The following is a 17,316-nucleotide window of genomic DNA, read 5'->3' on the forward strand; positions in this document are numbered from 1 at the left end:
TCCAGTGACAACCTGTGAAGCTCTGGTGAACTCCATGCCCAAGAGGGTTAAGGCAGTGCTGGAAAATAATGGTGGCCACACAAAATATTGACACTTTGGGTCCAATTTGGAGATTGTCACTTAGGGGTGTACTGACTTTTGTTGCCAGCAGTTTAGACATTAATGGCTTTGTTGAGTTATTTTGAGGGGACAGTAAATTTACACAGTCTCATTTCTTCAGTGTTGTCACATGAAAAGATAGATGGGATGGGTGTACTCAATTTTGTACGATACTGTATATACCATCACAATAGGATCCACCATATACATATACCATCACAATGGGATCAACCATTAATATACCATCACAATGGGATCCACCATGTATATACCATCACAATGGGATCCATCATGTATATACCATCACAATGGGATCCACCATGTATATCCTGTCAGTGAAAAGAGGGGAAAGCATGGTGACCTGAGCATGATCCCAGGGATCAGGAAGGATCTGTTGATGAGTCAGGTAACTGAGGACAAGTGTGCGATCCTGATGGTGCTCCCCCTCTCCCTCGCTCCAGCTTATGCACTGCTCAGTGATCCCCATTGATGTCACAGCATCATTAGGTTGCCGAGCAACAGGGGTTTAAATATAAATACAAATACATGCAAAGAGCTCAGCAGGGTGACAATAGCAAGTGACACAGAAAACAGCAATCACCAAGTGTGGAAGCCTCACCACACCCGCCAGACAGCAACCACACCCAGTGCAAGCCACTCCCCCAACGTTCACCAAACACACTGCAATCTGATTGTACAATTTCTTCCTCTGTCTGTTATTGGGGTGCTGTAGCACACCTTATTGATCCTCTGTCTGTTATTTGGGTGCTGTAGCACACCTTATTGATCCTCTGTCTGTTATTTGGGTGCTGTAGCACAACTTAGCAATTCTATACCTGTTGTTAGAGTACAATGACACCCCTCAGCAGTCATCTGCTATTAAGGTGCTGTAGCACACCTTATTGATCATCTGTCTGTTATTGGGGTGCTCTTGCACACCTTATTGATCCTCTGTCTGTTATTAGGGTGCTCTAGCTGTTGCAGAGTGTGATCACTGGGTGCAGCGGAGTTCATTCAGATCAGACATTGTGGAGTAAGCAGGAACTGGCTTCTTTATTGGAACATAATACAGAAATCAAAGATGTCACCTCATTGTAATAAGAACAACAGAACAGGAAGAGATAACCAACAAGTTCAGTACAGTGTAAAGGAAATTACAACACATCATAGAAATGCATAGCATATCACTGAGCATTAGCGACATCTAGTGACCTATTTGTGAACTGCAGTTAATCTGTAATAGGCTAAGCTTTAAAGTTGTTGTATCTCCAACACCCCTTCTCAACAGCTAAGGCTTAGTCTATTAAACCCATCTTCTTTGTAAGCCTTGAGTGTCTTTCAGCGGTCAGAGGCTTTGTAAGGATATCTGCTGTCATATCCTCGGTTGGGCAATAAAGTAACTCAAGAAGACCTTGCTCTTGAAGATCCCTAAGAAAGTGGAACTTCACATCAATGTGCTTGGTTCTTGAATTAACTCCTTCCAAGTGCGAGACATCCTTGATTGTCCTCATAGATTTCTGTTGGTCCCAACTGTGGTTGACCCAAATCTGTTAATAGCTGTCTCAGCCATATAACTTCTTGGCTTGCCTGCGCTGCAGCAACGTATTCTGCTTCAGTATACGACAGTGAAACAGAGAGTTGCTTTTTACTAGTCCAACTGATGGCACCTCCTGACAGAAAAGATAAGTATCCACTGGTAGATTTCCTGTCGCTGGTGTCTCCTGCCCAGTCAGCGTCCACATATCCTGTTAAGGTGCTTTTATCACTTGTCATGTGACTGGTTGCCCCTGAATCGATGCACCAGCCTTGACATTTATTGTTGCCTGTCACTTTAAATGTGGCATTCCAGTTTCCTTCACATGGATCATTGATTGTGGCTTTGACCTTTTGTTTAGCATAAGATGGATGCTGTCTTCTTTGCTCTGCTTTCCATATAGTACATTCTTTCTTTATGTGTCCCTGTTTGTGACATCTGAAACACACTCTGGTGTCTTTCCTGTGTAATCTTGCGTCTGTAGCTTTAAGAGCGGTTCTGGTGTCGGTTTCTGTGGAGTCATGCACTAATTCCTTTCTTCTCTGATACTCATCTATGAGCCTGGTTTTTACAAATGATAGCGTCAGATCTGTCTCAGGACGTGTCTCCAGTGCATTGATCAGTGCAGTATATGTATCGGGCAAACTGCATAACAACATGGCTGCTGCGTGGCTGTCTGTTATATTCTCCCCGATAGATCTGAGTTGCGCAATCACTTCCAGCATTGCGTTTATGTGCTCCTGCATGTCCTGTTCTCTGCTAAGTCTCATTCTGTAAAGTTTCCGCAGTAGAAACAGCTTGCTGTTTAAACTGGATCTTTCATGCAGTCTATTCAGCACATCACACATGCCTTTCGTTGTGTCCTCATGGCGTATATGTATGAGCTGATCATCCTCCACTAGTAAGCTTATGGTGGCCTGTGCCTGTCTGTTCTTCTTGTCCCAGTCCTGATTATTGTCCTGTGGCCTCTCTGTAGTGGTAACCTCCCACAAGTCATCTCTAGATAATAGCATTTCCACTTTAAACTTCCATAGCTGATAATTGTCATTGTTCAGCTTGGCCACTGAGAGTTTAAGTTCTGAGTTTCCGGACATTTTTCCCTCCTTTATATATAAACAGTCTTACTTGTCTATAGGAGATGTCACTGGAAACCTTCCTTATGTCGATCTTTATCCGGATCCTGGGCCCATAACCTGTTGCAGAGTGTGATCACTGGGTGCAGCGGAGTCCATTCAGATCAGACATTGTGGAGTAAACAGGAACTGGCTTCTTTATTGGAACATAATACAGAAATCAAAGATGTCACCTCATTGTAATAAGAACAACAGAACAGGAAGAGATAACCAACAAGTTCAGTACAGTGTACAGGATATTACAACACATCATAGAAATGCATAGCATATCACTGAGCATTAGTGACATCTAGTGTCCTATTTGTGAACTGCAGTTAATCTGTAATAGGCTAAGCTTTAAAGTTGTTGTATCTCCAACACTAGCACATCTTATTGGTCCTCTGTCTGTTATTGGGGTACTGTATGGAAAGGTTCAACAGAAAAAAAGGATGGCGCTCTGGCGTGCATGAATAAAAGTAAAATACCCCAAAAAGAGTTAACATATATAGTCTTAAAAATTTATTAAGCACATCCAAGGTAGATTAAAACAAATTTCATACTTTCCAGCTAAACCTTGAAGCCTCTGTATCACCTTAGCATGCTGTAGAAATCCCTGGTGGAAGTCATGGGACACAAGCACCTCTAGATCCCAAATAAGAGGAGAAGGGGGCACTCTCTGATGGAAAAAGCCGGTCCCCAATAGCGGAGACTCGCTCGGTCCAGTATGCGGCCGCTTTCTGAGACCGGAGCCAGTGTGTTAGACTCCCGCTGTGTCCGCCGTAAACACCGGAAGCTGCACTCAGATGACGTCACCAAAGGGGGCCGGAAGTCAACAGCGGAGACGAACAGGAAGCCAGGCGGGGCGGGGAAAGTAATACACTCGCTTCTATGGAGCCTCCTGTTGCCACAACTACATGTTTCGCTACTGTGTAGCTTTGTCAAGTTGACACAGCGGGAGTCTAACATACTGGCCCCGGTCTCAGAAAGCGGCCGCATACTGGACCGAGCAAGCCTCCACTATTGGGGACCGGCTTTTTCCATCAGAGAGTGCCTCCTTCTCCTCTTATTTGGGATCTAGAGGTGCTTGTGTCCCATGACTTCCACCAGGGATTTCTACAGCATGCTAAGGAGATACAGAGGCTTCAAGGTTCGGCTGGAAAGTATGAAATTTGTTTTAATCTACCTTGGATGTGCTTAATACATTTTTAAGACTATATATGTGAACTCTTTTTGGGGTATTTTACTTTTATTCATGCACGCTAGAGCGCCATCCTTTTTTTCTGTTGAACCTTTCCATACACCATCCCGTGTTAAGGATTAGGCGATCAGCGGTGCAGTCAATATACTGTTATATCAGTTTTGCAATCTTTGGGTCAGGACATCACAGGAACATTGTGCTCAGGAATAGCACCTGAACCTTTTTTGTGTTTCAATTGGGGTACTGTAGCACATCTTATTGGTCCTCAGTCTGTTATTGGGGTGCTGTAGAATGCCTTATTGGTCCTCTGTCTGTCATTGGGAGGCTGTAGCATGCCTTATTGATCCTCTGTCTGTTATTGGGGTGCTCTAGCACAACTTCTTGATCCTCTGTCTGTTATTGGGGTTCTCTTGCACACCTTATTGGTCCTCTGTCTGTTATTGGGGTACTGTAGCACATCTTATTGGTCCTCTGTCTGTTATTGGGGTACTGTAGCATGCCTTATTGATCCTGTCTGTTATTGGGGTGCTGCAGTCTAGTGCTGTGTATCAGCTCTATATTTAGGTGTCATTTGCTGCTGTCTATTCTTAGCTGGATGCAGGGTGGGTCATGAAGCCGGCTGCTATTATTAGCTCACTGCAGAGTGCTGCAGAACGATGAGCTGCTATTTTTAGATCTTCTTCCTTCAGCAGCAACATGCGCTCCTGAATTCTAATCAAAGTCAAGCAGATGCATCACATAGGGAGCAGGGCGCCCTCTCTCTCCTCTTCTTCCTCCCTTCCTTCCACCCTCTCTCTCCTCCTCTTCCTCCCCTGGAGAGATAGGGATCAGGGTGTCCTCCTTCTCCTCCTCTTCCTCCTCTGGAGAGATGGGGATAAGGATGTCCTCCTTCTCCTCCTCTTCCTCCTCTGGAGAGATGGGGATAAGGGTGTCCTCCTTCTCCTCCTCTTCCTCCTCTGGAGAGATCAGGTTCAGGGTGTCCTCCTTCTCCTCTTCCTCCTCTGGAGAGATAGGGATCAGGGTGTCCTCCTTCTCCTCCTCTTACTCCTCTGGAGAGATAGGGATCAGGATGTCCTCCTTCTTCTCCTTTTCTTCTTCCTCTGGAGAGATAGGGATCAGGGTATCTCTAGTCTTTTTGCTCTCATTTTAGGGTCAGTTTTAAATGGCACTCACCCACAAAACTGAATCTATGTCAGGCTGAGTGAGAAATGGTTAATGTAATAATTACATGACCAGGCTGAATATTACCTGGAGGCCATGTGAAGGAAGGGTATCGCCTCCACCATCCTCCTCTCTGTATGAGGTACTACTAGATCATGTAGATCGGCTTTCCCTACTCTGGATACACCATTCACAGATCAAGTAATAAAGCTTCCTATATTCACATTAGAGGTCCCCCTTAACATCAGATGTCCTCATAACATTAAAAACCAACCTTCGCATCAGAGGAGCCCCCTTCACATCAGGGTAGCCCCATTCGCATCAGAAGGTCCCTCTATACATCAGAGGGTCCCCCTTCACATCAGAGGAGCCCCCTTCACATCAGAGGAGCCCCCTTCACATCAGAGGGTCCCTCTTCACACCAGAGGAGCCCCCTTCACATCAGAGGGTCCCCCTTCACATCAGAGGGTCCCTCTTCACACCAGAGGGTCCCGCTTCGCACCAGAGGGTCCCCCTTCACACCAGAGGGTCCTCCATCACATTAGAAGGTCCACCATCAAATCCAATAGAGTTGGGCCAAACACTACCCCTGGTTTGGTTCACACAAGAACTCCCGAACATCGTAAAAGTTCTGACCAAAACAGCAAACCATTTGAAAGCCTGTGGGGGCTGAAATAAAAAGTGCCCATTTTGAAGGCTTGCAGTATTTGCAAGGCAATCACCATAAAAAGGGAATGGGGGCCCGGGCACTGCCCTGGGGGTATCAGTGCAAACATTTGTTTTTTTAAATCCTTTTAAAGGGCCAGTGTTTTTATTAATGCTAGTGAAGCAATTAAAGTGAAAGAAAAAAAAACCCATTAAATATAGTGCCCCAAGGGGGGGGGGGGTTCCTTAGTCTACCTGAAAAATAGGCGCATCTGTACCGTGTATAGAACCTCCTGTATCTGTACCGTGTATAGAGCCTGCTGCATCTGTACCGTGTATAGAACCTCCTGTATCTGTACCGTGTATAGAGCCTGCTGCATCTGTACCGTGTATAGAACCTCCTGCATCTGTACCGTGTATAGAACCTCCTGTATCTGTACCGTGTATAGAACCTCCTGCATCTGTACCGTGTATAGAACCTCCTGTATCTGTACCGTGTATAGAGCCTGCTGCATCTGTACTGTGTATAGAACCTGCTGCATCTGTACCGTGTATAGAGCCTTCTGTATCTGTACCATGCATAGAGCCTGCTGCATCTGTACCGTGTATAGAACCTCCTGCATCTGTATCGTGTATAGAACCTCCTGCATCTGTACCGTGTATAGAACCTGCTGCATCTGTACCATGTTTAGAGCCTGCTGCATCTGTACCGTGTATAGAGCCTGCTGCATCTGTACCGTGTATAGAGCCTGCTGCATCTGTACCGTGTATAGGGCCTGCTGCATCTGTACCATGTATAGAGCCTGCTGCATCTGTACCGTGTATAGAGCCTGCTGTATCTGTACCGTGTATAGAGCCTGCTGCATCTGTATCGTGTATAGAGCCTGCTGCATCTGTACCATGTATAAGGCCCGCTGCATCTGTACCGTGTATAGAGCCTTGCCCGCTGCATCTGTGCCCTGTATAGAGCCTTGCCCGCTGCATCTGTACCGTGTATAGAGCCTGCTGCATCTGTACCGTTTATAGAGCCTGCTGCATCTTTACCGTGTATAGAACCTGCTGCATCTGTACCGTGTATAGAGCCTGCTGCATCTGTACCGTGTATAGAGCCTGCTGCATCTGTACAGTGTATAGAGCCTGCTTCATCTGTACCCTGTAAAGAGCCTGCTGCATCTGTACCGTGTATAGAGCCTGCTGCATTTGTACCGTGTATAGAGCCTGCTGCATCTGTACCGTGTATAGAACCTGCGGCATCTGTACCGTGTATAGAGCCTGCTGCATCTGTACCGTGTATAGAACCTGCTGCATCTGTACCGTGCATAGAACCTGCTGCATCTTTACCGTGTATAGAACCTGCTGCATCTGTACTGTGTATAGAGCCTGCTGCATCTTTACCGTGTATAGAGCCTGCTGCATCTGTACCGTGTATAGAGCCTGCTGCATCTGTACAGTGTATAGAGCCTGCTGCATCTGTACCGTGTATAGAACCTGCTGCATCTGTACCGTGTATAGAGCCTGCTGCATCTGTACCGTGTATAGAGCCTGCTGCATCTGTACAGTGTATAGAGCCTGCTGCATCTGTACCGTGTATAGAGCCTGCTGCATCTGTACCGTGTATAGAACCTCCTGCATTTGTATCGTGTATAGAACCTCCTGCATCTGTACCGTGTATAGAACCTGCTGCATCTGTACCATGTTTAGAGCCTGCTGCATCTGTACCGTGTATAGAGCCTGCTGCATCTGTACCGTGTATAGAGACTGCTGCATCTGTACCGTGTATAGAGCCTGCTGCATCTGTACCGTGTATAGAGCCTGCTGCATCTGTACCATGTATAGAGCCTGCTGCATCTGTACCGTGTATAGAGCCTGCTGCATCTATACCGTGTATAGAGCCTGCTGCATCTGTATCGTGTATAGAGCCTGCTGCATAATTACCATGTATAAGGCCCGCTGCATCTGTACCGTGTATAGAGCCTTGCCCGCTGCATCTGTGCCCTGTATAGAGCCTTGCCCGCTGCATCTGTACCGTGTATAGAGCCTGCTGCATCTGTACCGTTTATAGAGCCTGCTGCATCTTTACCGTGTATAGAACCTGCTGCATCTGTACCGTGTATAGAGCCTGCTGCATCTGTACCGTGTATAGAGCCTGCTGCATCTGTACAGTGTATAGAGCCTGCTTCATCTGTACCCTGTATAGAGCCTGCTGCATCTGTACCGTGTATAGAGCCTGCTGCATCTGTACCGTGTATAGAGCCTGCTGCATCTGTACCGTTTATAGAACCTGCGGCATCTGTACCGTGTATAGAGCCTGCTGCATCTGTACCGTGTATAGAACCTGCTGCATCTGTACCGTGCATAGAACCTGCTGCATCTTTACCGTGTATAGAACCTGCTGCATCTGTACTGTGTATAGAGCCTGCTGCATCTTTACCGTGTATAGAGCCTGCTGCATCTGTACCGTGTATAGAGCCTGCTGCATCTGTACAGTGTATAGAGCCTGCTGCATCTGTACCGTGTATAGAACCTGCTGCATCTGTACCGTGTATAGAGCCTGCTGCATCTGTACCGTGTATAGAGCCTGCTGCATCTGTACAGTGTATAGAGCCTGATGCATCTGTACCGTGTATAGAACCTGCTGCATCTGTACCGTGTATAGAGCCTGCTGCATCTGTACCGTGTATAGAGCCTGCTGCATCTGTACCGTGTATAGAGCCTGCTGCATCTGTACCGTGTATAGAGCCTGCTGCATCTGTACCGTGTATAGAGCCTGCTGCATCTGTACCGTGTATAGAATCTGCTGCATCTTTACCATGTATAGAGCCTACTGCATCTGTACCGTGTATAGAGCCTGCTGCATCTGTACAGTGTATAGAGCCTGCTGCATCTGTACCGTGTATAGAGCCTGCTGCATCTTTACAGTGTATAGAACCTGCTGCATCTGTACCGTGTATAGAACCTGCTGCATCTGTACCGTGTATAGAGCCTGCTGCATCTGTACCGTGTATAGAACCTGCTGCATCTGTACTGTGCATAGAACCTGCTGCATCTGTACCATGTATAGAACCTGCTGCATCTGTACCGTGTATAGAGCCTGCTGCATCTGTACTGTGCATAGAACCTGCTGCATCTGTACCATGCATAGAACCTGCTACATCTGTACCGTGTATAGAACCTGCTGCATCTGTACCGTGCATAGAACCTGCTGCATCTGTACTGTGTATAGAGCCTGCTGCATCTTTACCGTGTATAGAGCCTGCTGCATCTGTACCGTGTATAGAGCCTGCTGCATCTGTACAGTGTATAGAGCCTGCTGCATCTGTACCGTGTATAGAACCTGCTGCATCTGTACCGTGCATAGAGCCTGCTGCATCTGTACCGTGTATAGAGCCTGCTGCATCTGTACAGTGTATAGAGCCTGCTGCATCTGTACCGTGTATAGAGCCTGCTGCATCTTTACCGTGTATAGAACCTGCTGCATCTGTACCGTGTATAGAGCCTGCTGCATCTGTACCGTGTATAGAGACTGCTGCATCTGTACAGTGTATAGAACCTGCTGCATCTGTACCGTGTATAGAGCCTGCTGCATCTGTACCGTGTATAGAGCCTGCTGCATCTGTACCGTGTATAGAGCCTGCTGCATCTGTACCGTGTATAGAGCCTGCTGCATCTGTACCGTGTATAGAGCCTGCTGCATCTGTACCGTGTATAGAGCCTGCTGCATCTGTACCGTGTATAGAATCTGCTGCATCTGTACCGTGTATAGAGCCTGCTGCATCTGTACCGTGTATAGAACCTGCTGCATCTGTACTGTGTATAGAGCCTGCTGCATCTTTACCATGTATAGAGCCTACTGCATCTGTACCGTGTATAGAGCCTGCTGCATCTGTACAGTGTATAGAGCCTGCTGCATCTGTACCGTGTATAGAGCCTGCTGCATCTTTACAGTGTATAGAACCTGCTGCATCTGTACCATGTATAGAACCTGCTGCATCTGTACCGTGTATAGAGCCTGCTGCATCTGTACCGTGTATAGAACCTGCTGCATCTGTACTGTGCATAGAACCTGCTGCATCTGTACCATGTATAGAACCTGCTGCATCTGTACCGTGTATAGAGCCTGCTGCATCTGTACTGTGCATAGAACCTGCTGCATCTGTACCATGTATAGAACCTGCTACATCTGTACCGTGTATAGAACCTGCTGCATCTGTACCGTGTATAGAGCCTGCTGCATCTGTACCATGTATAGAGCCTGCTGCATCTGTACTGTGTCTAGAACCTGCTGCATCTGTACCGTGTATAGAGCCTGCTGCATCTGTACCGTGTATAGAACCTGCGGCATCTGTACTGTGTATAGAGCCTGCTGCATCTGTACCGTGTATAGAACCTGCTGCATCTGTACCGTGCATAGAACCTGCTGCATCTGTACTGTGTATAGAGCCTGCTGCATCTTTACCGTGTATAGAGCCTGCTGCATCTGTACCGTGTATAGAGCCTGCTGCATCTGTACAGTGTATAGAGCCTGCTGCATCTGTACCGTGTATAGAACATGCTGCATCTGTACCGTGCATAGAGCCTGCTGCATCTGTACCGTGTATAGAGCCTGCTGCATCTGTACAGTGTATAGAGCCTGCTGCATCTGTACCGTGTATAGAGCCTGCTGCATCTTTACCGTGTATAGAACCTGCTGCATCTGTACCGTGTATAGAGCCTGCTGCATCTGTACCGTGTATAGAGACTGCTGCATCTGTACAGTGTATAGAACCTGCTGCATCTGTACCGTGTATAGAGCCTGCTGCATCTGTACCGTGTATAGAGCCTGCTGCATCTTTACCGTGTATAGAGCCTGCTGCATCTGTACCGTGTATAGAACCTGCTGCATCTGTACCGTGTATAGAGCCTGCTGCATCTGTATCGTGTATAGAACCTGCTGCATCTGTACCGTGCATAGAACCTGCTGCATCTGTACCGTGTATAGAACCTGCTGCATCTGTACCGTGTATAGAGCCTGCTGCATCTGTACCATGTATAGAACCTGCTACATCTATACCGTGTATAGAACCTGCTGCATCTGTACCATGTATAGAACCTGCTACATCTGTACCATGTATAGAACCTGCTGCATCTGTACCATGTATAGAGCCTGCTGCATCTGTACCGTGTATAGAGCCTGCTGCATCTGTACTGTGTCTAGAACCTGCTGCATCTGTACCGTGTATAGAGCCTGCTGCATCTGTACCGTGTATAGAACCTGCGGCATCTGTACCGTGTATAGAGCCTGCTGCATCTGTACCGTGTATAGAACCTGCTGCATCTTTACCGTGCATAGAACCTGCTGCATCTTTACCGTGTATAGAACCTGCTGCATCTGTACTGTGTATAGAGCCTGCTGCATCTGTACCGTGTATAGAGCCTGCTGCATCTGTACCGTGTATAGAACCTGCTGCATCTGTACAGTGTATAGAGCCTGCTGCATCTGTACCGTGTATAGAACCTGCTGCATCTGTACCGTGCATAGAACCTGCTGCATCTTTACCGTGTATAGAACCTGCTGCATCTGTACTGTGTATAGAGCCTGCTGCATCTTTACCGTGTATAGAGCCTGCTGCATCTGTACCGTGTATAGAGCCTGCTGCATCTGTACCGTGTATAGAGCCTGCTGCATCTGTACAGTGTATAGAGCCTGCTGCATCTGTACCATGTATAGAGCCTGCTGCATCTTTACCGTGTATAGAGCCTGCTGCATCTGTACAGTGTATAGAGCCTGCTGCATCTGTACCATGTATAGAGCCTGCTGCATCTTTACCGTGTATAGAACCTGCTGCATCTGTACCGTGTATAGAGCCTGCTGCATCTGTACCGTGTATAGAGCCTGCTGCATCTGTACTGTGTATAGAGCCTGCTGCATCTGTACCGTGTATAGAGCCTGCTGCATCTGTACCGTGTATAGAGACTGCTGCATCTGTACAGTGTATAGAACCTGCTGCATCTGTACTGTGTATAGAGCCTGCTGCATCTGTACCGTGTATAGAGCCTGCTGCATCTGTACCGTGTATAGAGCCTGCTGCATCTGTACCGTGTATAGAGACTGCTGCATCTGTACAGTGTATAGAACCTGCTGCATCTTTACCGTGTATAGAGCCTGCTGCATCTGTACCGTGTATAGAGCCTGCTGCATCTGTACCGTGTATAGAGCCTGCTGCATCTGTACAGTGTATAGAGCCTGCTGCATCTGTACCATGTATAGAGCCTGCTGCATCTTTACCGTGTATAGAACCTGCTGCATCTGTACTGTGTATAGAGCCTGCTGCATCTGTACCGTGTATAGAGCCTGCTGCATCTGTACCGTGTATAGAACCTGCTGCATCTGTACAGTGTATAGAGCCTGCTGCATCTGTACCGTGTATAGAACCTGCTGCATCTGTACCGTGCATAGAACCTGCTGCATCTTTACCGTGTATAGAACCTGCTGCATCTGTACTGTGTATAGAGCCTGCTGCATCTTTACCGTGTATAGAGCCTGCTGCATCTGTACCGTGTATAGAGCCTGCTGCATCTGTACCGTGTATAGAGCCTGCTGCATCTGTACAGTGTATAGAGCCTGCTGCATCTGTACCATGTATAGAGCCTGCTGCATCTTTACCGTGTATAGAACCTGCTGCATCTGTACCGTCTATAGAGCCTGCTGCATCTGTACCGTGTATAGAGCCTGCTGCATCTGTACTGTGTATAGAGCCTGCTGCATCTGTACCGTGTATAGAGCCTGCTGCATCTGTACCGTGTATAGAGACTGCTGCATCTGTACAGTGTATAGAACCTGCTGCATCTGTACTGTGTATAGAGCCTGCTGCATCTGTACCGTGTATAGAGCCTGCTGCATCTGTACCGTGTATAGAGCCTGCTGCATCTGTACCGTGTATAGAGACTGCTGCATCTGTACAGTGTATAGAACCTGCTGCATCTTTACCGTGTATAGAGCCTGCTGCATCTGTACCGTGTATAGAGCCTGCTGCATCTGTACCGTGTATAGAGCCTGCTGCATCTGTACAGTGTATAGAGCCTGCTGCATCTGTACCATGTATAGAGCCTGCTGCATCTTTACCGTGTATAGAACCTGCTGCATCTGTACCGTGTATAGAGCCTGCTGCATCTGTACCGTGTATAGAGCCTGCTGCATCTGTACTGTGTATAGAGCCTGCTGCATCTGTACCGTGTATAGAGCCTGCTGCATCTGTACCGTGTATAGAGACTGCTGCATCTGTACAGTGTATAGAACCTGCTGCATCTGTACTGTGTATAGAGCCTGCTGCATCTGTACCGTGTATAGAGCCTGCTGCATCTGTACCATGTATAGAGCCTGCTGCATCTGTACCGTGTATAGAGCCTGCTGCATCTGTACCATGCATAGAACCTGCTGCATCTTTACCGTGTATAGAACCTGCTGCATCTGTACTGTGTATAGAGCCTGCTGCATCTGTACCGTGTATAGAGACTGCTGCATCTGTACAGTGTATAGAACCTGCTGCATCTGTACCGTGTATAGAGCCTGCTGCATCTGTACCGTGTATAGAGCCTGCTGCATCTGTACCATGTATAGAGCCTGCTGCATCTGTACCGTGTATAGAGCCTGCTTCATCTGTATAGTGTATAGAGCCTGCTGCATCTGTACCGTGTATAGAGCCTGCGGCATCTTTACCGTGTATAGAACCTGCTGCATCTGTACCGTGTATAGAGCCTGCTGCATCTGTACCGTGTATAGAGACTGCTGCACCTGTACAGTGTATAGAACCTGCTGCATCTGTACCGTGTATAGAGCCTGCTGCATCTGTACCGTGTATAGAGCCTGCTGCATCTGTACCATCTATAGAGCCTGCTGCATCTGTACCGTGTATAGAGCCTGCTGCATCTGTACCGTGTATAGAACCTGCTGCATCTGTACCGTGCATAGAACCTGCTGCATCTGTACCGTGTATAGAGCCTGCTGCATCTGTACCGTGTATAGAGCCTGCTGCATCTGTACCGTGTATAGAGCCTGCTGCATCTGTACCGTGTATAGAGCCTGCTGCATCTGTACTGTGTATAGAACCTGCTGCATCTGTACTGTGTATAGAACCTGCTGCTGCAAAACTGACATCTCTAAAAATGTAAAAAAAAAAGTGACCTTTAAATTGATTTTCCCTGCAAGCTTTCTTTATGTTATAAACAGCGGATTGGGGAGTCAGTCTGTATGATGAGGCCACAATGTAGTGCACTCAGAGATCTTTTGCATAAATTCTGGTGCCTCTTTTGCAGACTTTGGATAGTGCAGAAGAATTTGTCTTTGGGTGTCGGTGGTGCCTTCACACCATAACCCTATAGAGGAACTCTTGAAAAAATATCTGTTTGTTTTGTTAAGAAAATGAATGTCCAAAAATAACCTCAAAAGAGAAGTTTCAAACTAAGTTTACAAAACAAATTTGTATATCGCTTTATTCTCTCATCTCCCCATCTTCTTCCTCCTCTTTATACAATACATTATCACACATTATTAGAACTTCTCCAAGATGTCCAGACAAGGCCCTATCAATACACTCTTCTGTATTGGCAAGCTGCATGTTTATTTCACCATCCACAGAGACCATGGATCCCTTCCCTTGTATTCCATACCTCACTTCAGTTTCACCATTACTGGCTTACCAGTAAGACCATTAAAGAATGGTTTTGGGTTCAGTGGCAAACTCATTCTGACACTGAAGCCACCGCTGAACTACAGACCAGTGAAAAGAAGAAAAGAAATTCCCCCTGGACACACCCCCGGAAAGAGCAGGAGATGGCTAGAGATACTCTTGTTGATAGCAAGAATTGGCCTTTCTATAAAAAACTGAAGGTATTTGCACCTGTCATACAGGTGCGAAAAAGTTGGGGTTCGGGTGTTGGGAATGCCTTCACCCCATAATCCTATAGAGCTAGTCTTGATGAAAGCAAGAATTGGCCTTGCTGTATAAAATTGAAATTATATGCACCTGTCAAACAGGTGTGGAAAAATTTGTCCTTGTGTGGTAATCGTGCCCATGAAACCTACACCAAAAATTACTTCAAGATAAAATCAACGCCCGCAAAGCTAAGCAGCCTAGACAGTTCTGCAGAGATTCCAGATCCCAAAAACATTTATTCAGTGACATCGGCATCAGGGGGTTGATAGCTGCTGCAAATCCAGGACTGAATTATTTTGATAAATGTCAGCCAGTCCACAGAGTCTGTGGACAGACACACTCTCTTATCTGTCACAAAACCTCCAGCAGCACTGAATGCCCAGCAACTCAATTACATTCCAGTAGTCTATTCTCATGTCACCCAGTGGATTGTGAACTGGAAAGCTCTCCATCTCTGTTTTTGCCCCTAGATAATCTCCCACCATGTGATGAATACACTGATGATGGGATGTGGAAGCTGACTGCCCTGGGCGGTGAAGACTAAAAACATTTTTAAATGCATCACTAAGGCAGACCCCCTTCTCCACCGCTCCTCCTTTGACCAACAGAAGCCTCAAAACTACCTTTTCCATGAGACTGTAACATATCAGAGTCTGCAAAGGTGTTACATAAACTCCTCTTTAAGGTGTCCTCAAGAGATTTCATCTTCTGCTCCCGCTGTGGGGACAGGGTGAGTTCCCAGACTTTGCTCTTGTAACGGTAGTCAAGGAGGGTTGCCAACCAATAATGATCCTTCTCCTTGATGCCACGTATTCCGGTGTCCTTTCGCGGACTTTGAAGAATAAGGGAGCCCACGTACTACAAGGTTGTGGAGGCATGAGAAGCAGAGTCCTCAGAGTCACTAAGAACTACACTATCTGGAATTGCCTCCTCCCAGCCATGTTCTACTCTCAAGGTTTCTGGGGACTAAAAATCATCTCATAAGGTTTGATATACACTATATTGTCAAAAGTTATGGGACGCCTGCCTTTACACACAGATGAACTTTAACCACTTGCCGACCGCCGCACGACTATCTACGTCGGCGGTCAGCCCCTCACAGGCAAAGTGACGTAGGGCTACGTCACTAGCTTGTGAGGGTCTAGGGAGCGAGCGCGCGCCGCCGGAGGCGCGCTCCCACGTGGTCACGGACCCCCCCGCGCGTGTGACTGGCGGACCCGATGTCCGCCGGTCACTCTGCTATCGGCGGGGGAGAGGGAGAAAGTCAGGCGGCTTGTGTAAACAAGCTGCCTGTCATTCTCCCCTGTGTATGAAGGATGATCATACGGTTCTACTATGTAGAACCGTTGATCACTCTTCATACATCTGAAGCCACAGCCAATCACAGTAGAAAGCACGCCCCTAGGGACACACATAGCCCCTCCCTTTCAATAAAAGTTAACCCCTTCACTGCCAGTGTATTTTTACAGTAACAGTGCATATATATAGCACTGATTACTGTAGAAATGTCACTGGTAACCGCAAAAGTGTCAAAAATGTCAGTCAGGGGTCCGATCTGTCCGCCGCAATGTCGCAGTACTGCAAAAAAAATCGCAGATCGCCGCCATTACGCGTTAAAAAAGAAACAACAAAAATGACAAAAATCTTTCCCTTTGTTAGTAAACGCGATAACTTTTGCGCAAACCAATCAAAATACGCTTTTTGCGATTTTTTTTTTTACCAAACATAGGTAGCATAAAACAAATTGGCCGAAAATGTTAAATTGGGGGGGGAATTTCATATAAAAAAATATGAAAAATATTGCTATTTTTGCAAAATTTACGCTCTTTTTTTGTTTATAGCGCATGATCAAAAAATCGCACAGGTGATCAAATACCGCCAAAAGAAAGCTCTGTTTGTGGGAAAAAAAGGACACCAAATTTGTTTAGATACAGCGTCGCACGACCGCGCAATTTTTCGTTAAAGTCACGCAGTGCCGAATCGCAAAATACCCCCTGGTCAGGAAGGTGGTAAAATCTTCCGGGGCTTAAGTGGTTAATGGCGTCCCAGTCTTAGTCAGTAGGGTCCAATATTGAGTTGGCCAACCCTTTGCAGCTATAACAGCTTCAACTCTTCTAGGAAGGCTGCCCACAAGGTTTAAGAGTGTGTCTTTTTGGAATGTTTCACCATTCTTCCAGAAGCACGTTTGTGAGGTCAGGCACTGATGTTGGATGAGAAGGCCTGGCTTCCAGTCTCCGCTCTAATTCACCCACCCTTCACATCAGAGGTTCCCCCCCTCACATCAGAGGTTCCCCCATCACATCACATCACAGGTCTCCCTATTACATCAGAGGGTCCCCCATTACATCAGAGGTTCCCCCATTAAATCAAAAAACCCCTTTCACATTAGAAGGTCTTCATCACATTAACAGCTCCCCCTTATTACAGCCTGTCTGTTCATCAAATTAGAAGTCCATCTTTACACCAGACAGTTCCCCATCACACTAGAGGTCCCCCATCAAACTAGAGGTCCCCCATCACATCAGAGGTCTCCCCATCACATCAGAGGTCCCCCCGTCACATCAGAGGTCTCCCCATCACATCAGAGGTCACCAATCACATCAGAGACCCCCCCTTCACATCAGAGACCCCCCTTCACATCAGAGGTCCCCCCAT

The 17,316-nt window shown here is 46.9% G+C and overlaps 1 pseudogene across 1 annotated transcript; it reads right to left on the reverse strand.

Moving 5' to 3' along the window:
* Window positions 1-14,217: 14,217 nt before the first annotated feature.
* On the reverse strand, window positions 14,218-14,471 carry LOC309543489 (small nuclear ribonucleoprotein F-like; annotated as a pseudogene). Its single transcript has one exon. The product of its transcript is annotated as a small nuclear ribonucleoprotein F-like (transcript).
* Between the last annotated feature and the right edge of the window lie 2,845 nt (window positions 14,472-17,316).

The sequence above is a fragment of the Pelophylax lessonae genome, assembly GCF_965119305.1.
Source record: "Pelophylax lessonae genome assembly, contig: HAP1_SCAFFOLD_86, whole genome shotgun sequence".
Lineage (NCBI taxonomy): Eukaryota > Metazoa > Chordata > Amphibia > Anura > Ranidae > Pelophylax > Pelophylax lessonae.